The following is an 18,744-nucleotide window of genomic DNA, read 5'->3' as shown; positions in this document are numbered from 1 at the left end:
GAGTAAAATCTATGAATATAATGATTCACAATAACCTTACTACTCAAATAAAGGAAGCGCAACAAGGATTTTTAAAAGAGGGAAATTTAAAGGATGAAATACCCAAAGGATTGGAGAAAGATCTAAATATTCAGGAAGACGGAACCCGGTATAGGGCTGAAAGGATTTGGGTAACAAAATTTGGAGATATGAGAGAAATGGTACTTAGAGAAGCTCATAAAACCAGATACTCAAAACATCCTGGAACGGGGAAGATGTACAAGGATCTCAAGAAACATTTTTGGTGGCCGGGTATGAAAGCCGATGTTGCTAAATACGTAGGAGAATGTTTGACGTGTTCTAAGGTCAAAGATGAGCATCAGAAACCATCAGGTCTACTTCAATAACCTGAAATCCCGGAATGGAAATGGGAAAACATTACCATGGATTTCATCACTAAAGTGCCAAGGACTCCAAGTGGTTTTGATACTATTTGGGTAATAGTTGATCGTCTCACCAAATCAACACACTTCCTGCCAATAAGAGAAGATGACAAGATGGATAAGTTAGCATGACTGTATTTGAAGGAAGTCGTCTCCAGACATGGAATACCAATCTCTATTATCTCTGATAGGGATGGCAGATTTATTTCAAGATTCTGGCAGACATTACAGCAAGCATTAGGAACTCGTCTAGACATGAGCACTGCCTATCATCCACAAACTGATGGGCAGAGCGAAAGGACGATACAAACGCTTGAAGACATGCTATGAGCATGTGTTATTGATTTCGGAAACAGTTGGGATCGACATCTACCGTTAGCAGAATTTTCCTACAACAACAGCTACCATTCAAGCATTGATATGGTGCCGTTTGAAGCACTTTATGGTAGAAAGTGCAGGTCTCCGATTTGTTGGAGTGAAGTGGGGGATAGACAGATTACGGGTCCGGAGATAATACAAGAAACTACAGAGAAAATCATCCAAATTCAACAAAGATTGAAAACCGCCTAGAGTCGACAAAAGAGCTACACGGACAGTAAAAGAAAAGATATAGAGTTAGAAATTGGAGAAATGGTCATGCTTAAGGTTTCACCTTGGAAAGGCGTTGTTCGATTTGGTAAATAGGGGAAACTAAATCCAAGGTACATTGGACCATTCAAGATTATAGATCGTGTCGGACCAGTAGCTTACCAACTGGAGCTACCTCAACAACTCACGGCTGTACATAACACTTTCCACGTCTCAAATTTGAAGAAATGTTTTGCTAAAGAAGTTCTCACTATTCCGTTGGACGAAATCCAAATCAATGAAAAACTTCAATTCATTGAAGAACCCGTCGAAATAATGGATCGTGAGGTTAAGAGACTTAAACAAAACAAGATACCGATTGTTAAGGTTCGATGGAATGATCGTAGAGGACCTCAGTTCACCTGGAAGCGTGAAGATCAGATGAAGAAGAAATACCCGCATCTATTTCTAGAAGATTCGTCAACACTTCCAACAGCTTAAAATTTCGGGACGAAATTTATTTAACGGGTAGGTACTGTAGTGACCCGAACTTTTCCATATTTATATATATTAAATGAAATTGATATTTACATGATTAAGTGTTTCTAACATGTTAAGAAATCAAACTTATTAAGACTTGATTAATTGGAATAGGTTTCATATAGACAAATGACCACCCAAGTTGACCGGTGATTCACGAACGTTAAAACTTGTAAAAAAACTATATGATGACATATATATGGTTATATATATAGTTAACATGATTTTATTATAAGTATGTATCTCATTAGGTATTTTAACAATGAGTTATATACATAAAAATGAGACTATTAAATTAAGAAACTCGAAAACGATATATATAACGATTATCGTTATAACGTCTTACTAGGTACATATGAATCATATTAAGATATTGATACACTTGGTTAATTATGTTAAATGATAAGTAAATATATCATTAAGTGTATTAACAATGAACTACATATGTAAAAATAAGACTACTAACTTAATGATTTTGAAACGAGACATATATGTAACGATTATCGTTGTAACGACCTTTAATGTATATAGATCATATTAAGATATATTCGTACATCATAATATCATGATAATATAATAATTTAAAATCTCATTTGATATTATAAACATTGGGTTAACAACATTTAACAAGATCGTTAACCTAAAGGTTTCAAAACAACATTTACATGTAACGACTAACGATGACTTAACGACTCAGTTAAAATGTATATACATGTAGTGTTTTAATATGTATTCATACACTTTTGAAAGACTTCAAGACACTTATCAAAATACTTCTACTTAACAAAAATGCTTACAAATACATCCTCGTTCAGTTTCATCAACAATTCTACTCGTATGCACCCGTATTCGTACTCGTACAATACACAGCTTTTAGATGTATGTACTATTGGTATATACACTCCAATGATCAGCTCTTAGCAGCCCATGTAAGTCATCTAACACATGTGGGAACCATCATTTGGCAACTAGCATGAAATATCTCATAAAATTACAAAAATATGAGTAATCATTCATGACTTATTTACATGAAAACAAAATTACATATCCTTTATATCTAATCCATACACCAACGACAAAAAACACCTAAAAACACTTTCATTCTTCAATTTTCTTCATTTAATTAATCTCTCTCAAGTTTTATCTTCAAGTTCTAAGTGTTCTTCATAAATTCTACAAGTTCTAGTTTCATAAAATCAAGAATACTTCCAAGTTTGCTAGCTTACTTCCAATCTTGTAGAGTGATCATCCAACCTCAAGAAATCTTTCTTATTTATAGTAAGATATCTTTCTAATACAAGGTAATACTCATATTCAAACTTTGATTCAATTTCTATAACTATAACAATCTTATTTCGAGTGAAAATCTTACTTGAACTGTTTTCGTGTCATGCTTCTGCTTCAAGAACTTTCAAGCCATCCAAGGATCCTTTGAAGCTAGATCCATTTTTCTCATTTTCAGTAGCTTTATCCAGAAAACTTGAGGTAGTAATGATGTTCATAACATCATTCGATTCATACATATAAAGCTATCTTATTCGAAGATTTAAACTTGTAATCACTAGAACATAGTTTAGTTAATTCTAAACTTGTTCGCAAACAAAAGTTAATCCTTCTAACTTGACTTTTAAAATCAACTAAACACATGTTCTATATCTATATGATATGCTAACTTAATGATTTAAAACCCGGAAACACTAAAAAACACCGTAAAATCGGATTTACGCCGTCGTAGTAACACCGCGAGCTGTTTTGGGTTAGTTAATTAAAAACTATGATAAACTTTTATTTAAAAGTTGTTATTCTGGAAAAATGATTTTTATTATGAACATGAAACTATATCCAAAAATTATGGTTAAACTCAAAGAGGAAGTATGTTTTCTAAAATGGTCATCTAGACGTCGTTCTTTCGACTGAAATGACTACCTTTACAAAAATGACTTGTAACTTATTTTTCCGACTATAAATATATACTTTTTCTGTTTAGATTCATAAAATAGAGTTCAATATGAAACCATAGCAATTTGATTCACTCAAAACGGATTTAAAATGAAGAAGTTAAGGGTAAAACAAGATTGGATAATTTTTCTCATTTTAGCTACGTGAAAATTGGTAACAAATCTATTCCAACCATAACTTAATCAACTTGTATTGTATATTATGTAATCTTGAGATACCATAGACACGTATACAATGTTTCGACCTATCATTTCGACACATCTATATATATTTCGGAACAACCATAGACACTCTATATGTGAATGTTGGAGTTAGCTATACAGGGTTGAGGTTGATTCCAAAATATATATAGTTTGAGTTGTGATCAATACTGAGATACGTATACACTGGGTCGTGGATTGATTCAAGATAATATTTATCGATTTATTTCTGTACATCTAACTGTGGACAACTAGTTGTAGGTTACTAACGAGGACAGCTGACTTAATAAACTTAAAACATCAAAATATATTACAAGTGTTGTAAATATATTTTGAACATACTTTGATATATATGTATATATTGTTATAGGGTCGTGAATCAACCAGTGGCCAAGTCTTACTTCCCGACGAAGTAAAAATCTGTGAAAGTGAGTTATAGTCCCACTTTTAAAATCTAATATTTTTGGGATGAGAATACATGCAGGTTTTATAAATGATTTACAAAATAGACACAAGTACGTGAAACTACATTCTATGGTTGAATTATCGAAATCGAATATGCCCTTTTTATTAAGTCTGGTAATCTAAGAATTAGGGAACAGACACCCTAATTGACGCGAATCCTAAAGATAGATCTATTGGGCCTAATAAACCCCATCCAAAGTACCGGATGCTTTAGTACTTCGAAATTTATATCATATCCGAAGGGTGTCCCGGAATGATGGGGATATTCTTATATATGCATCTTGTTAATGTTGGTTACCAGATGTTCACCATATGAATGATTTTATCTCTATGTATGGGATGTGTATTGAAATATGAAATCTTGTGGTCTATTGTTACGATTTGATATATATAGGTTAAACCTATAACTCACCAACATTTTTGTTGACGTTTAAAGCATGTTTATTCTCAAGTGAATACTAAGAGCTTCTGCTGTTGCATACTAAAATAAGGACAAGATTTGGAGTCCATGTTTGTATGATATTGTGTAAAAACTGCATTCAAGAAACTGATTTCGATGTAACATATTTGTATTGTAAACCATTATGTAATGGTCGTGTGTAAATAGGATATTTTAGATTATCATTATTTGATAATCTACGTAAAGCTTTTTAAACCTTTATTTATGAAATAAAGGTTATGGTTTGTTTTAAAAATGAATGCAGTTTTTGAAAAACGTCTCATATAGAGATCAAAACCTCGCAACGAAATCAATTAATATGGAACGTTTTTAATCAATAAGAACGGGACATTTCACTTATTTCCTTTGAAGTCCTTTGACTTTTTCAATTTTATGATTTTTATGGATTTTCTAAGTTATATAAATAATTTATTCAGATTATTCACAAGTAATTGACAATCATGACAATCAATTTAAGCATTCAAACAATTGAAACAAGTATCATGATTAATCAAACAATAACACCAAAAATCCAATCAACACTTAGTCATTTTTCAAATTTAAGAGCAGATTCGGTAACCATGAAATATTGCAGACTCGGTAACCAAATATGCTTTTCTTTTCACTTAGATGAACTAGATGAAGCATGCAAGTATTTCAAAATCAAATCATGAAAAAATTTTAAACTACCAAAAATCAGACTCGGTATCCAAACCAGATCTCAGATTCGTTATCTTCAAATATCATATATCATTACCTTAACATGCAATTCTAGTCATATAGCATTCAAGATCTCAACCAGAAACAATTTTAATACTCATAAGATAAGATTATCATGTTAACATGTAGAACAGACTCGGTACTGTAGCAAGAACACATTCCGTATGTACTAAATCTATTAAAATATCAATTAAACATGCAATCATACTAACTTCATTGATAGATCAACATCTCAATCACTGAATAAACTTTTTTTCATAGCATTTAATCACATGAATCTGATTTAATCTTAATTTTAAAGTTTATTTCAGATTCGGTTTCGTTCAAAGTTTTTTCAAATTGAAGGTCTAAATCAAGTTAGATGAGATCTTTTCTGGTTTATATGCTTTCATTCATCTCAGATCTATAACATTTATATCACAAACTTGATTAAAAAGAAGAATTACCAGTGAATTGAAGAAAATATAGAACGAACTCGGTAGATTAGCACAGACTCGGTAAGATAATCAGATTCGGTATTAGATTAATAAAAAGGTAAGAGTCTTTGACTTTGAATCCTCTATTTATAGATACTGGAAATGAGTTAATATTGGGCCTTACCGAATGGGCCTAAAATACCGAATGTAGTCCTTTTCAAACTTTAACCAATTTAACTTCAAATTTTGACAACTTAATATCAGGAAATTAAAAAGTTTATAATATTTTCTTAAAAATTCAATATTGAGTGAATTTTAAGCATTTTGAGACTTACCGAATCCGACTTTTTGGTGTCAGACTCGGTATGATGTTAAAATTGGCATTTATTCACGAAAAATTTAAATCTTTTTGGATTTTAATTTTTCAAATTTTTATAGATTATCTAAAATAAAGATTTGTACACAGAAAAATTTGAATTATGTACAAAGCACAAATCTTCAGTGATACCAATTGTTAAAACGAGTTGCATACTGAGATGTATACAAGCCAAAGTGAATTTTATCAGCGTAAAATATAAGATTTTATGAATTTACTTTTAAAAATCAATTTCCTTTTTCATCTTATCCCTTTCTCTCCCTCAAAATGTGATATACAAACAAGTAAATCACCATTTTGACTTTTCCACAAGAAAATTGAATAACTCCCCCTTAAAGTATGATATCAATCAGTTACCTCCCCTATCGTAACTATTAAAATATAAGCCCAGAAAGTTAACAGGTAAATAAAAGCTCCCCCTTAAATGATAATATCTAAAGCACAAGAGATCAGTTGCTCCCCCTAGAAAGTATTTACTCCCCCTAAACACAAGATCCCAGGTATAAGTCCCAATAATACTAAGGAATTAAGAACTATACTCAACCATGCCAATTTGTTGAATCAAGAACTTTAGCCTAACTTCATCTAAAGGTTTAGTGAACATGTCGGCTAATTGTACTTTTGTAGGAACGAAGTATAATTCTACATCCTCCTTTTCTACATGGTCCTTGATAAAGTGATAACGAATATCTATGTGTTTAGTCTTAGAATGCCGAACCGGGTTGCTAGTAATTGCAATTGCACTCTGTGAATCACAGTACATCGGGGTCTTAGTGATTTTAAAGCCATAGTCTAGTAGTTGAGTTTGTATCCACAAAACTTGTGAACAATAATGATTTGCAGTAATGTACCCAGACTCAGCCGTTGACAACGAAACACGGTTTTGTTTCTTAGATGACCATCCAACTAACCTATTCCCCAACATCTGAATTGATCCAGATGTGCTTTTCCTATCAACATGGCAACCGCCATGATCCGCATCAGTATAAGCAGTAAAAGTGAAATCAGATCCATGTGAATACCAGATTCCAAGATTAGGAGTACCTTTTAGGTACTGAAAAATCATAACCACCGCTTTGGATTGGGATTTCTAAGGGTTTGACTAAAAGCGGGCACAGACAGTTATAGTAAGTGTAATGTTTGATCTACTTGCAGTCAAATACATTAAAGAGCCAACCATGCTTTGATAAAGCGTTATATCAAAGGGTTCCCCATATTCATCAGCGTTTAACAAAGTCCTCATTGGGGTTGACATTGTTCTCAAATCAGTCATTTTAAAATATTTTAGCATGTCGTTAATGTATTTTGTTTGACTGATAAAAATGCCATTTGGTAATTGTTTAACTTGTAACCCCAAGAAGAAATTGAGCTGGTCAAGCATGCTCATTTCAAATTTGTTGGCCATAAGGTCACCAAATTCTTTGCATAAGACCGGGGACGTGGAACCAAAAATAATATCATCAATGTAAATTTTAACCAAGAGAATGTGATCGTGGTTTTTACGGATGAAGAGCATTGTATCAATTGCTCCACGAGAGAAGCCATTTTCTAGCAAATACTTTGTTAAGGCCTCGTACCTTGCACGCGGTGCCTGCTTTAGACTGTACAAAGCTTTCTCCAAGTAGTGCACGTGGTTTGAATGAATTGGATCGACAAAGCCCTCTGGTTGATCAACATAAACTTCCTCTTGAAGATGACCATTCAGAAAAGCAGTTTTGACATCTATTTGAAACACCGTAAACTTCATATGAGAAGCATAAGCAAGAAACAGACGAATAGCCTCAATCCTTGCATCCGGAGCAAAAGTTTCATCATAGTCAGTACCCTCTTGTTATCGATATTCCTTGGACACAAGACGTGCCTTATTTCAAACCACAACCCCATCAGAATCCTTCTTATTCTTGAAAATCCACTTAACCTCTATTGGTCGTTGACCCGGTGGTCTTGGAACTAATCGCCACACCTTCAAACGTTCAAATTAACCTATCTCCTCTTGCATTACTATCACCCAGTTCAGATCAAGTAAAACTTGAGCAACCAAAGTTGGTTCAATCTTACTAAGAAAGGCAGTATATAGACACATATTGCGAGTAGCTCTTCGAGTTGAAACTGCAGCAGTTGCATCACCAATGATAAGATCAAATTGGATGACTTTTCGTCCATCGATTGTTATGTGGAAGAGGTCATTTATCAGTGATATCCATTGAAACATCAACCGTCATTGACGTCCAGCCATGATCCTCTTGTTCTGATGTAACAGTGTCTAATGGGTTAGTTTGAGATTCTGTAGAAACAACTAGATTTGTATCAATTGATGTATCTTGAATCGGTTCAAGATTATCATCAGGAGGTGGGAGGGAGGATGAAGAAGCAACAGGTGAATCAGCTGGTGTTGTATCTTAATCATAGAGACTTGGTTGTGTCTCCACAGTAATGGATTGTGATGTTGTTTCCAGTACGGCATCAACATCTGAGTTCCATTGAGAAGTATACAAACTATCAAACAAGATATCCAGTTCCTCTGTTGTGACAGTAGGAACACCCTTCTTCAAGAAAATTGAGTTTTGCGCAGAAGAAATAGTAGCCAGGTTAGGATCGGGTTTTCAAATGAATTGTTCAAAATCCATCCCCGATAACTCATCAAATTTAACATTAATTCTTTCCTTGATCGTCTTTGTCCTTTTGTGATAGACACGATAGGCAACCTTGTTTGACGAGTAACCGAGAAATATGGCCTGATCGCCATGAGGATCAAACTTTCCGAGACTGGTAAAATCATTAAGCACATTGGTATGGCCGAAAAGGACGGTTTTGTTTATGCGGTGTCGTCAGGCCGCAAGAAGTCAGAATCAACTTCTAAGAGGAGGAGTTAACAGTTTTAAATTTATTTTTAGCGGGACCTAAATCGTAATACTCCTTATTATGAGTAATGAAATTATGACCTAATGTCATATTTTTAAGATATCAGTGGAATCGAACCTATAATTAAAGCTTAAGATAATCCTAAAGTGTAGGAGTAGTGGTTTGTTACCTAATTTTAGGTTTTCTAGTTTATAAGATAAAGTAAAGTAAATGCGATAAAATTTGTAATTCAGATGAGGTTAAAACAAGTGCATACTATGGTTTCATCAGTTACTTTGCTGAGATTATGGAATGCTGGATCATGAATAGGTAGTGACCTTGTATTCATTACACTGGTCCTAAACGCCCTTGTCATAAGACATGTCACTGGGAAATGCATTAGGATTGAAGATTTTGAATAGACAGCAACGTCCCTTACCCCTGATGCCCGTGCAGTCTGACTATAGGCATACACGTTCAGACAGCTCATCCAATTGAGAGACTCGGTTGGGTGACGTGTTAACATTCCACAAAGGTCTAAACTTTCTTAAGCATAATAAAATACAGAGTTTTCCATATCCGAGAGATGTGATGTGTTTCGATGCTTTCGTTAATGATTGGGTTTAAAAAGATAGTTAGGCCCTAAAAAAAGTTCAACCATAAAGAACACCATGTCCAAGTCAGGTTTGACTTCCATGAACACGTTCGGTTATGCTAATGGTCTAATCCTTTATGTGTTTAAACAAACAGTTCCTTAATTAACTAATAATCCCTCAATCAGGGTGCAATGCTTGAGACCGCATTATGGTGAAGTGTACTAATTAGCACTAACCGGTTTTCATGGCCTTACTTAGTAGAGGTACAGCATACAACAACCGTTATTCTTCAGCGTGCACGTACGAAGTTTATATGCTTTGTGACTACACTAGCATGGTCTAGGAACGACAATGTACTAGGGGTCTAGTTAGATGTTTCACTATGAAAGAGTCCTCAGTCGGAATCCAAGGCTCGGTGGACTTACTACAACCAGTGTGCGTCAGTCAAACTTACATTGTATCCGATAAACTTCTCTTACCAAGGGGTGACACAGATAGTGTACTCTGAATCGGGGTGCGCGACTTCCCAATAACAGAGTCGATAACTACATTCTATTTGTTGGAAAAGCGATTGAGTTTAAATCATAATCGGAAAGCATCTCGACAACATACACAAACCATAATATTATTTCGGTATTATAACTGACTACATCATAGCATGCATTAAAGATAACTACACGCTAATCATGGCAACAATATCACAAAGCATAATAATGGAAAATATTATATAAAGACAAAGGATAGAAGTACCAGTAGATTAAACGAGTTTTGAATACAAAAGTGACAACTTCAAACTCCAGACCGCTCATATTACAATCTCCGACGTTCTTCTCTGGGTGCTAGGTTTCCCGCACGTAGTCGAAAACCTTGAAAGTATGACTAATATTTTAGAAAGAGAGAGAAAGAAGTGAATTGAAGTGTATGTAAAAATGGATGAGAAAGACACTTTAAATAGACTTGAAATTGGCCTGCATACGGCTGGCAAGCGTGTATGGCAGGCCATTTTTGATGATCGTTTGCACTGGTCAGCCGTTTTTCCTGGCCTTTTGCCTGGGCCGTGTGGCAGGCCATTTTCCCTATAGTCAGGCCGTAGGGCGAGCCGTATGGAAAGCCGTATGGCCTGCTTTAGTTTGCTGATTTCACTGGATCGTAACTTGATTTTCTTGATCGTAGCTTGGTTTCTCGTCTTTCACCGTTTTTGCTCTAGAATATTTATTTTAGCTCCAATTCTCGTGATTCTTTTTGCACCGTCTTCGTAATCACTTTATCTTCAATTTTAATTGACGAAGTGGGTATTTTGGCAATAAAGCTTGGAACTTTATAGTTTTTGGGCCTCAATACCGGGGTGAAAACGTGACTTTTTAGCTGATATCACACATAGCATATATAACCAATAACACAAAAATATTTGACATTTGGGTGTCTACCATATAGTAACTCATACGGAGTCTTATTAAACCGTTTGTTTAAGATACAACGATTTTGGGTAAAGCATGCAGTGGAAATGGCCTCCCCCATATTTTTGGAGGTAGTTTAGAGTAGGCAAGCATCGTTCTAGCTACCTCGCACATTGTACGATTACGTCGTTCGACTACTCCATTCTGTTGAGGGATCGTGCAATAGAGAACTGATGTTCAATGCCTTGGTCTTTCAAATAACTATCAAGCAGGTCATTCTTAAATTCTGTCCCATTATCAGTTCTGATGCTCTTAACATGTTTGATAAAAGAGCGTTTAGTCTTTTTAATGAACTCAATGATAATGGCGGGGGTTTTAGATTTCGTCCTCAAAAGAAAAATCTATGTAAGTCAAGTATAGTCATCTACAATGACAAGCACATGTTTCTGGTCACCGAGGCTAGAAACTCTCATGGATCCACATAAGTCCATATGCAATAATTGCAAAGATGATGAAGTACTAGGGTTTTGCTTAAGCGGATGATTAGTTCATTTCAGATTCCCCATTCCACATGATGGACACAAATGATGCTTATCATATTGAAAGCTGGGAATACCATATACCAAGTCTTTTGAGACCAGTCGATTGATACCCTTGTAATTTAGGTGTGACATCTGATGATGCCATAACCACGAATTTTCTTTTGTGGAATGAGTAGCCAAACACATGTTTCCATGTGATGTTGCATCATTGAGGTCAATAGTGTATAGTGAAGCACAAGTTTACCAACAAGAAGATCATTTCCATTGGTGGATTGCACCGAGCATTGATGACGTTCAAAAAGAACTTTGAGATCTCCATCGTAGTATTGACTGACACTAAACAGACTGCACCCCAAACCTTCAACATACGATACCCGTTTGATTGTTATGCCATTTTTCACATTATCTCCATATCCCGTTATTGCTGCAATCTCGTCATTTCCAAATGTAACCGTTCCTAGGAATTTTGTCAACATAATTGACAAGCAAGGATTTATCGCCCATCATGTGCCGAGAACAATCGGAGTCGATATATAAAACAGATATGTCAAAACCCAGTAAACATTAAGTTTCCTAGAGTTTAGGTACCCAAAGTTTCTTGGGTCTTCTACGGTTAGTACCAACAATAAACTTTGGATCACAAATAAATGTATCACGTAATGCAGCATGCAATTTAGACATTAAAGCATCATCTAAAACCACATTACATGAAGCATCATAAGCAATATCAAGGTTTACATGATCATCAGAAGTCTGTACACACAACTTATTCCAAGTAGATGTTTTGTTCATAAAGAAAATTGAAAAACATGTGATGACTTCCTAGGTCGACTAGCATATTTCTTGGTTTGGTTTGCTACTTTCTTAGTCATTGACTTAGGAACCCATACAGACTTGTAATTCAAGTTTGGGTTATAACCTGTGACACGAAAAACACCTTTGTTAGTGAGACGTCCAAACTTTTCAGTTGACATTTGAGTAGATTTATTTTGCAAAATTTCCATTTTGATTCTACGTTCCTTTGCATCATACTTACTCAAATCAAGTTTTAGACTCGTGTATTGATTTGAAGACTTCATTGGTTTTCTTAAAAGACTTTTCTTTGTATGTTTTGACATTAACATCAGAGGAAGTTTTTCATTTGAATAAGAACCATCTAGATGATGTACCTTCTTAACAATAAATTGTTTTTAAGGTGCAACTTTTGAAACACTTTTCTCAAGATGAGAACATAAAGGATTTTTAAGAATGGTAATGGGTTTAGAAGCATTAGATTGTTGTTTCCCCTTAACCTTCTTATCAATCCCTCCAGCACACTCATAAATGTTATTCACACAAGTAGAAGCCAATTGTAGTGTGTGTGCTTGTAAAGTTATTTGCTTTTGTGTGTTAGCCTGTTTTAATTGAAGTATCTTACGATTTAAGCTTTGAATCTCAAGACATAAATCCTCAGTAGACACTAAAACTTCACCTTCCTTAAAAGCATAAGAACATTCTTTCCTAGGAAATGGAGGCAATTTATCACACAGTTCAAGCATTTGTTTCAAATGTTTGCATCTAAGTTGTAATTCTATATTTTCCTTTTCAAGTTTTAAACTATATGATACAAATCTAACTCTTCAGGCTTTTCATCACTAGGTTCTTCCTTAGGTTCAACTTTTGGTTCTACCTGAGGTTCTACCTTTATATCTAAAGCCTTATGACCTAGTGATACTGACTTAAATAAGACAGTAAGTTCATGTGCTAGGTCTTCACAAATTTGAGCATCAGAAATAGGACATGCAGGTACATCAGGTAACATTGTTTTTTCTTCCATTACAGGTTGATCAATCACCTCATCTATGGTAATAATACTAGAACTAGCTTTGTTAAACACTTCATTCTCAAGCATTAAAATGTATTTCTCTAGCATGAGTGTGGGAATGTAAACCAATTTGCGCTTAGGTATATAATCAGCTTTTTGCATGTTCTCTTCATGTTCAACAAGTTCTTGCAAGAAATCAAGATTAGATTTACCCATTTTAGAATTAATCTTTTCATACATTAAGCTAATTTGATAATATTTCCTAGATGAGCGATTAGCAATAATATCATCAAAATTAGCATCAGATGCATGAACAAAGTGATATGGAAAACCGGCTTGAAAGTAATCAGAATGATATAATCCGGGAATCTTTTTAGAAATATCATCTAACATCTTGGGATCTTCAAAACTCAGCCCCCACTTATCACCATAAATTGTCTTTTGTCTATTCATAAAGATGGTTTGTTTTAAAAGTTCCATACTAATGATAGCTCTTGATTGCTCTTGACGATAAAGTTTTTCCGTATATTGTGCAAGTCGAGCTTTCATTTTCAAAGAATCTTTAGTGAATAGTGAAATTTCAGCTTTCTTCTTAAGTATGGTTTCTTCCAATTGAACAATTTTCTTATTTAGCTTGGAAAGTGAGGGTTCATGTTGTTATTTTAAATCAGAAAGATCTTTTTCTAAGAATTGAACTTTCTCCGCAAGACATTCGGATTTCAGACGATAATCAGTTCGTTCAACTTTAATCGGATGAATTGACTTTTTGAAGTGCTTCCAACTCAGTGTCCATGGAACCGAGTTGGACTTTCAATCGATTCACTTCCGATTGTGATTTGGATGATGAAGATTTAGTCTCATTAAGTTTGATTTTATCTTTTAAAACTTTGTTTTCAGATTTTAAACCTTTTACCTCTTTTAACATTGAGACTAAATTCTTCATCAAGTCATTTTGCCTTTTGATAAAATCAGGTGGGATTTCAGTTACTTGTACCTCATCATCATAAGATGTTGAGTGATAGTTCTCCATCGCTTCCTTTGCTTTGATGAGCTTGGTCACCTTGCAATACTTGGCATGTTCTACCTCAGAATCTGATTCGTCCGTCCAGTTAAACCAAGTATCATCAACCGGTTTCAGCTCTTCCCCAGTTTCCATAACCTTCACCATCAACATTTTCTTCTTGTAGTAAGCGGCATCCTTCTTCTTAGGCATCTTGCACTCATAGAAGAAACGGCCAGTTTTGCCACAATTGTAACAGATTGAATCATCCTTCTTGGAATATGTTGATGTTTTGATGAATTTGGTTTCTTGTAATAGGAGGAAGAAGATGAATTCTTGCGTTGGTTGCTTGATTTTCCTTTGAACTTGTGTTTGTTCAAGGCTTTTATGAATATAGCTACCATTTTGACTATTTCAAGGTGAGAATCATCAACATCCAAAAGATTTAACTCTTCAGAATCAGTTGATTCTTCGACAAGCATCTTCTTGGATAAGCTTTTGGAAGTGGTATAGGATTTGATCCTCTTTTTAGCAATGAGGGCAAGTGAATCACCCGGAGAAGACTCTTTCCTTTCCTCTTAAAGTTTAGACACGGCTGGTATATAATGCATAAGGACTCCAACAAGCTCATGAATATTCAACTTGTCAATCTCTTTGGTAGATTGAATGATGGTTCCATAAGGAAGCCAATCAGTATTGAGCTTTTTGAGAAACTTCATGTTGATCTCAGTATTCACTTTAGTAATCTTGCACCTTTTCAACTCATTCAGAACACCATTGAAACGTCAGTAGGTATCCTTAAGTAGTTCTTTAGGTTCCTGCTTAAAATCTTCATAAAATCCGAGAGCCTTATTCAGTTTGCTGACATCAGACATGTCGTATCCTTCTTGTTGTCGTTTGATCTCATCCCATATGTCCTTAGCAGTGGTGTTGCTATCAACATTTTCAAACAACTCATACAGGATGGCTTGCATGATGATATTTTTAGCTTCTATCTCACCCTGAGCTCTCTCACGTCTCTCTCTAGAACGTTTGTAGACTGGAATTGGTATACCAGTATCTGGATGATATTCTACAACTAGACCATCTCTTAAAGAAGCCCATATGTATTTTTCCTTGTCACCCCTGTAGTCTATGTACTGAGTGATACGATGAAGCCACTGGTTGTACTTGCCATCAAACAACACTGGAGGTCGGGAATCTGACCCAATAATCAATGTATCTTGAATAGATGTAGTGACACAATTTGAGGTAGATTCAGTTAAGATTCGGTATAACATATAATCCAAGATTCTGGTTCACAAAAATCTAACAAAAATGTCAGATTCGGTATCTGGTTCGGTACTGTAGCAGACTCGGTATTTGGTTCGGTACTGTAGCATATTCGATATATCAGATTCTGTATTAGAAACTGATAAGAATAACAAGTATTACACCCTAATTCGGTATAGATTCAGTTAATACTGAATATGAAGCCTTAAGTCACTTAAAACCCAAAGTATCAAGTGAAATAGAGATTCTGGTTCGGTATCTGGTTCGGTAGCCAAATTCTGTATAATTTGAACTCAAAATAATCCAAATCCTTTGAAACAGACTCGATAACCTTGCTACACAAGGAAACACGTTAGTAACAATCAAAATATCAATGAAACTGAGAGTTTATGATACCGAATGTGAAAGGACCCATTCATATACATTATAAACGATTCACAATAGTTGATTACATCGCGAGGTACTTGACCTCTATATGATACATTTTACAAACATTGCATTCGTTGTTAAAAGACAAACTTTCTTTACATCGAAAGTTGACTGCATGCATACCATTTCATAATATATTCAACTATAATTGACTTAATAATAATCTTGATGAACTCAGTGACTCGAATGCAACGTCTTTTGAAATATGTCATGAATGACTCCAAGTAACATGTTTTAAAGTGTCAACCAAAAGGTTGGTGAGTTCATTAGTTTATCATAAATATTCATTTCCATCATTTTAATAGACCACAAGATTTTCATTTCTCATAAATATACGTCCCATGCATAGAGACAAAAATAATCATTCATATGGATTGAACACCTGGTAACCGACATTAACAAGATGCATATAGAATATCCCCATCATTCCGAGACACCCATCGGACATGATAAAATCGAAGTACTAAAGCATTCCAAATTCCAGAATGGGGCTTCTTGGGCCCAATAGATCTATCTTTAGGATTCGCGTCAATTAGGGGGTCTGTTCCCTAATTCTTAGGCTACCAAGCTAAAAGGGGCATATTCGGCTTCGATCCATTCAACCATATAATGTAGTTTCAATTACTTGTGTCTATTTCGTAAAACAGTTATAAAAATAGCGCATGTATTCTCAGTCCCAAAAATATATATTGCAAAAGCATTTAAAAAGGGAGCAAATGAAACTCACAATACTATATTTTGTAGTAAAAATACATATGACGATATTGAACAATGCAGGGTTAGCCTCGGATTCACGAACCTATATTAACACATATAATCGTAATCGAACAATTATATATATATATATTCTGTTATTAATAATATACTTGTTATACTATACGTTATTTAGATAAGTTTAATATATTTAGTTTATATGGTTTATATATAACTATTAATTATCATTAATAATAAAAACTGTATATTAAATTTCAGTATATATTTATATATTAATTAATATAACTTAACTAATATCTTTTTAATAATAAAAGTATAGTGAAATGTATTTTTATATAAAAGTATCTATTTGTGAAAATATTGATAGTTTTAGTGATCAAAATATTAATTTTAGTAAGAATGATAATAATGATAATAAGTTTAATAATATCAATACTAATAATTATATTAATAATAATAACGATAATATTTATACTAATACTTATGTTTCTAATAATAATAATAAAAGTAGTACTAAAATGATACTAATGCTATTATTTATGAAAACAATAATAAGTTATATTATTTTCATAATAATTATAATAATCATAATCATAATCATAAAAAAAATGATAATAATACTAAATGGTAAAATTAGTAATAATAGTTATATAACTAATACTTATAACAATACTAATGATAATAATAATTATAATACTTATAAATATGGTTGTAATAATAATAATTATAATACTAACTATAACAATAATAATATTAATAATAATAATAATAATAATAATAATAATAATAATAATAATAATAATAATAATAATAATAATAATAATAATAATAATAATAATAATAATAATAAAAAACTAATAATAATAATGATAATACTAAATAATAGGGAGAGGACTACCTCACAAAGAGTTCCAAAAAAAATATAACTGCTTACGCCTAGGTTCGAACTCAAGATCTCTCGTTCAGTGAAGACTCCCTAGACCATGGCTCTGCTGCTTACTTTTCTGTTAAAAGCTATAACTTAAATATACTTAACCCGTATCTAATCTGTTTCTCATTCCTCTTCTTCTTCAAAACATATTCATCATCATCATTCTTTTATTCATTTAATCATCAACACCCATCCTTATTTAACATCATGTTATCATAATTATCATCATTTTACATGAAAAATCATCATATAACACCATAATCATCATCGACCTCTATCATATCCGTATATCATTACCATCTCACATCCTCATAATCAACTATCATTTCATCTCTATCATCATAAATGAGTTATCGACATCTTCACTCACCTATTCTATCTTTTCGGCCCAAGGTTACAAAAAGGAATACGGCCCAAATTTCAATTCCAGCTCAATTATGAATAGCCAACATTTGTCAAGCCTAAATATCAATTATGGTTTTTCTACATTCCAGACTACATATGATCGATCACAACAACCATCACAATTATCGTTTAGCTCGCTGTTTACCATCATTCCTAACGTCATCACCATCATCTTTCTTCATAACGGAAACGGGTAACTCCATTACTCTCGCTACTGTTTCGTAACATAAAGAAAAAGAAAAGAAAACGCAACTTGTTGCTTGGCTCGTCGAACAATGGTTACAAGCAGTGAGTAGCGGTAGTGACAACTGAACGAAACAGATAGAAATAAGAAGCTGGAATAGGATCAATTGCAGCGGTAAACCTCGTTGATCATTATCATTTTCTTAGTCTTTCTCTTCTTTACTACAGTCATCAATGAACTATCATCATTATTTTATGTTCAACGGCTTATCTAGACAAACAGGAAAACTGCAGCCTATTTAATTTAATCAGGCGCAATTAAATAAGGGAAAAATGGCAGCCCAATACAGTCCTAAAAAGCAGCAACTTTGGCCACTTTTTAATAATCGAAATGGACAGCAAATAGGGTGACGGTGTGGCTTGGGTAACAGGAATAAAACAACACTTTACAGCCGTAATCCTCACCATTCCATTATTATATTCGACTAAAAATCCTTTTATATATCAAGTGGATTAATGTTTGGCT

The sequence above is a fragment of the Rutidosis leptorrhynchoides genome, chromosome 10 (assembly GCF_046630445.1).
Source record: "Rutidosis leptorrhynchoides isolate AG116_Rl617_1_P2 chromosome 10, CSIRO_AGI_Rlap_v1, whole genome shotgun sequence".
Lineage (NCBI taxonomy): Eukaryota > Viridiplantae > Streptophyta > Magnoliopsida > Asterales > Asteraceae > Rutidosis > Rutidosis leptorrhynchoides.
The sequence above is the reverse complement of the archived record's forward strand: the minus strand, read 5'-3'. Positions refer to the sequence as shown.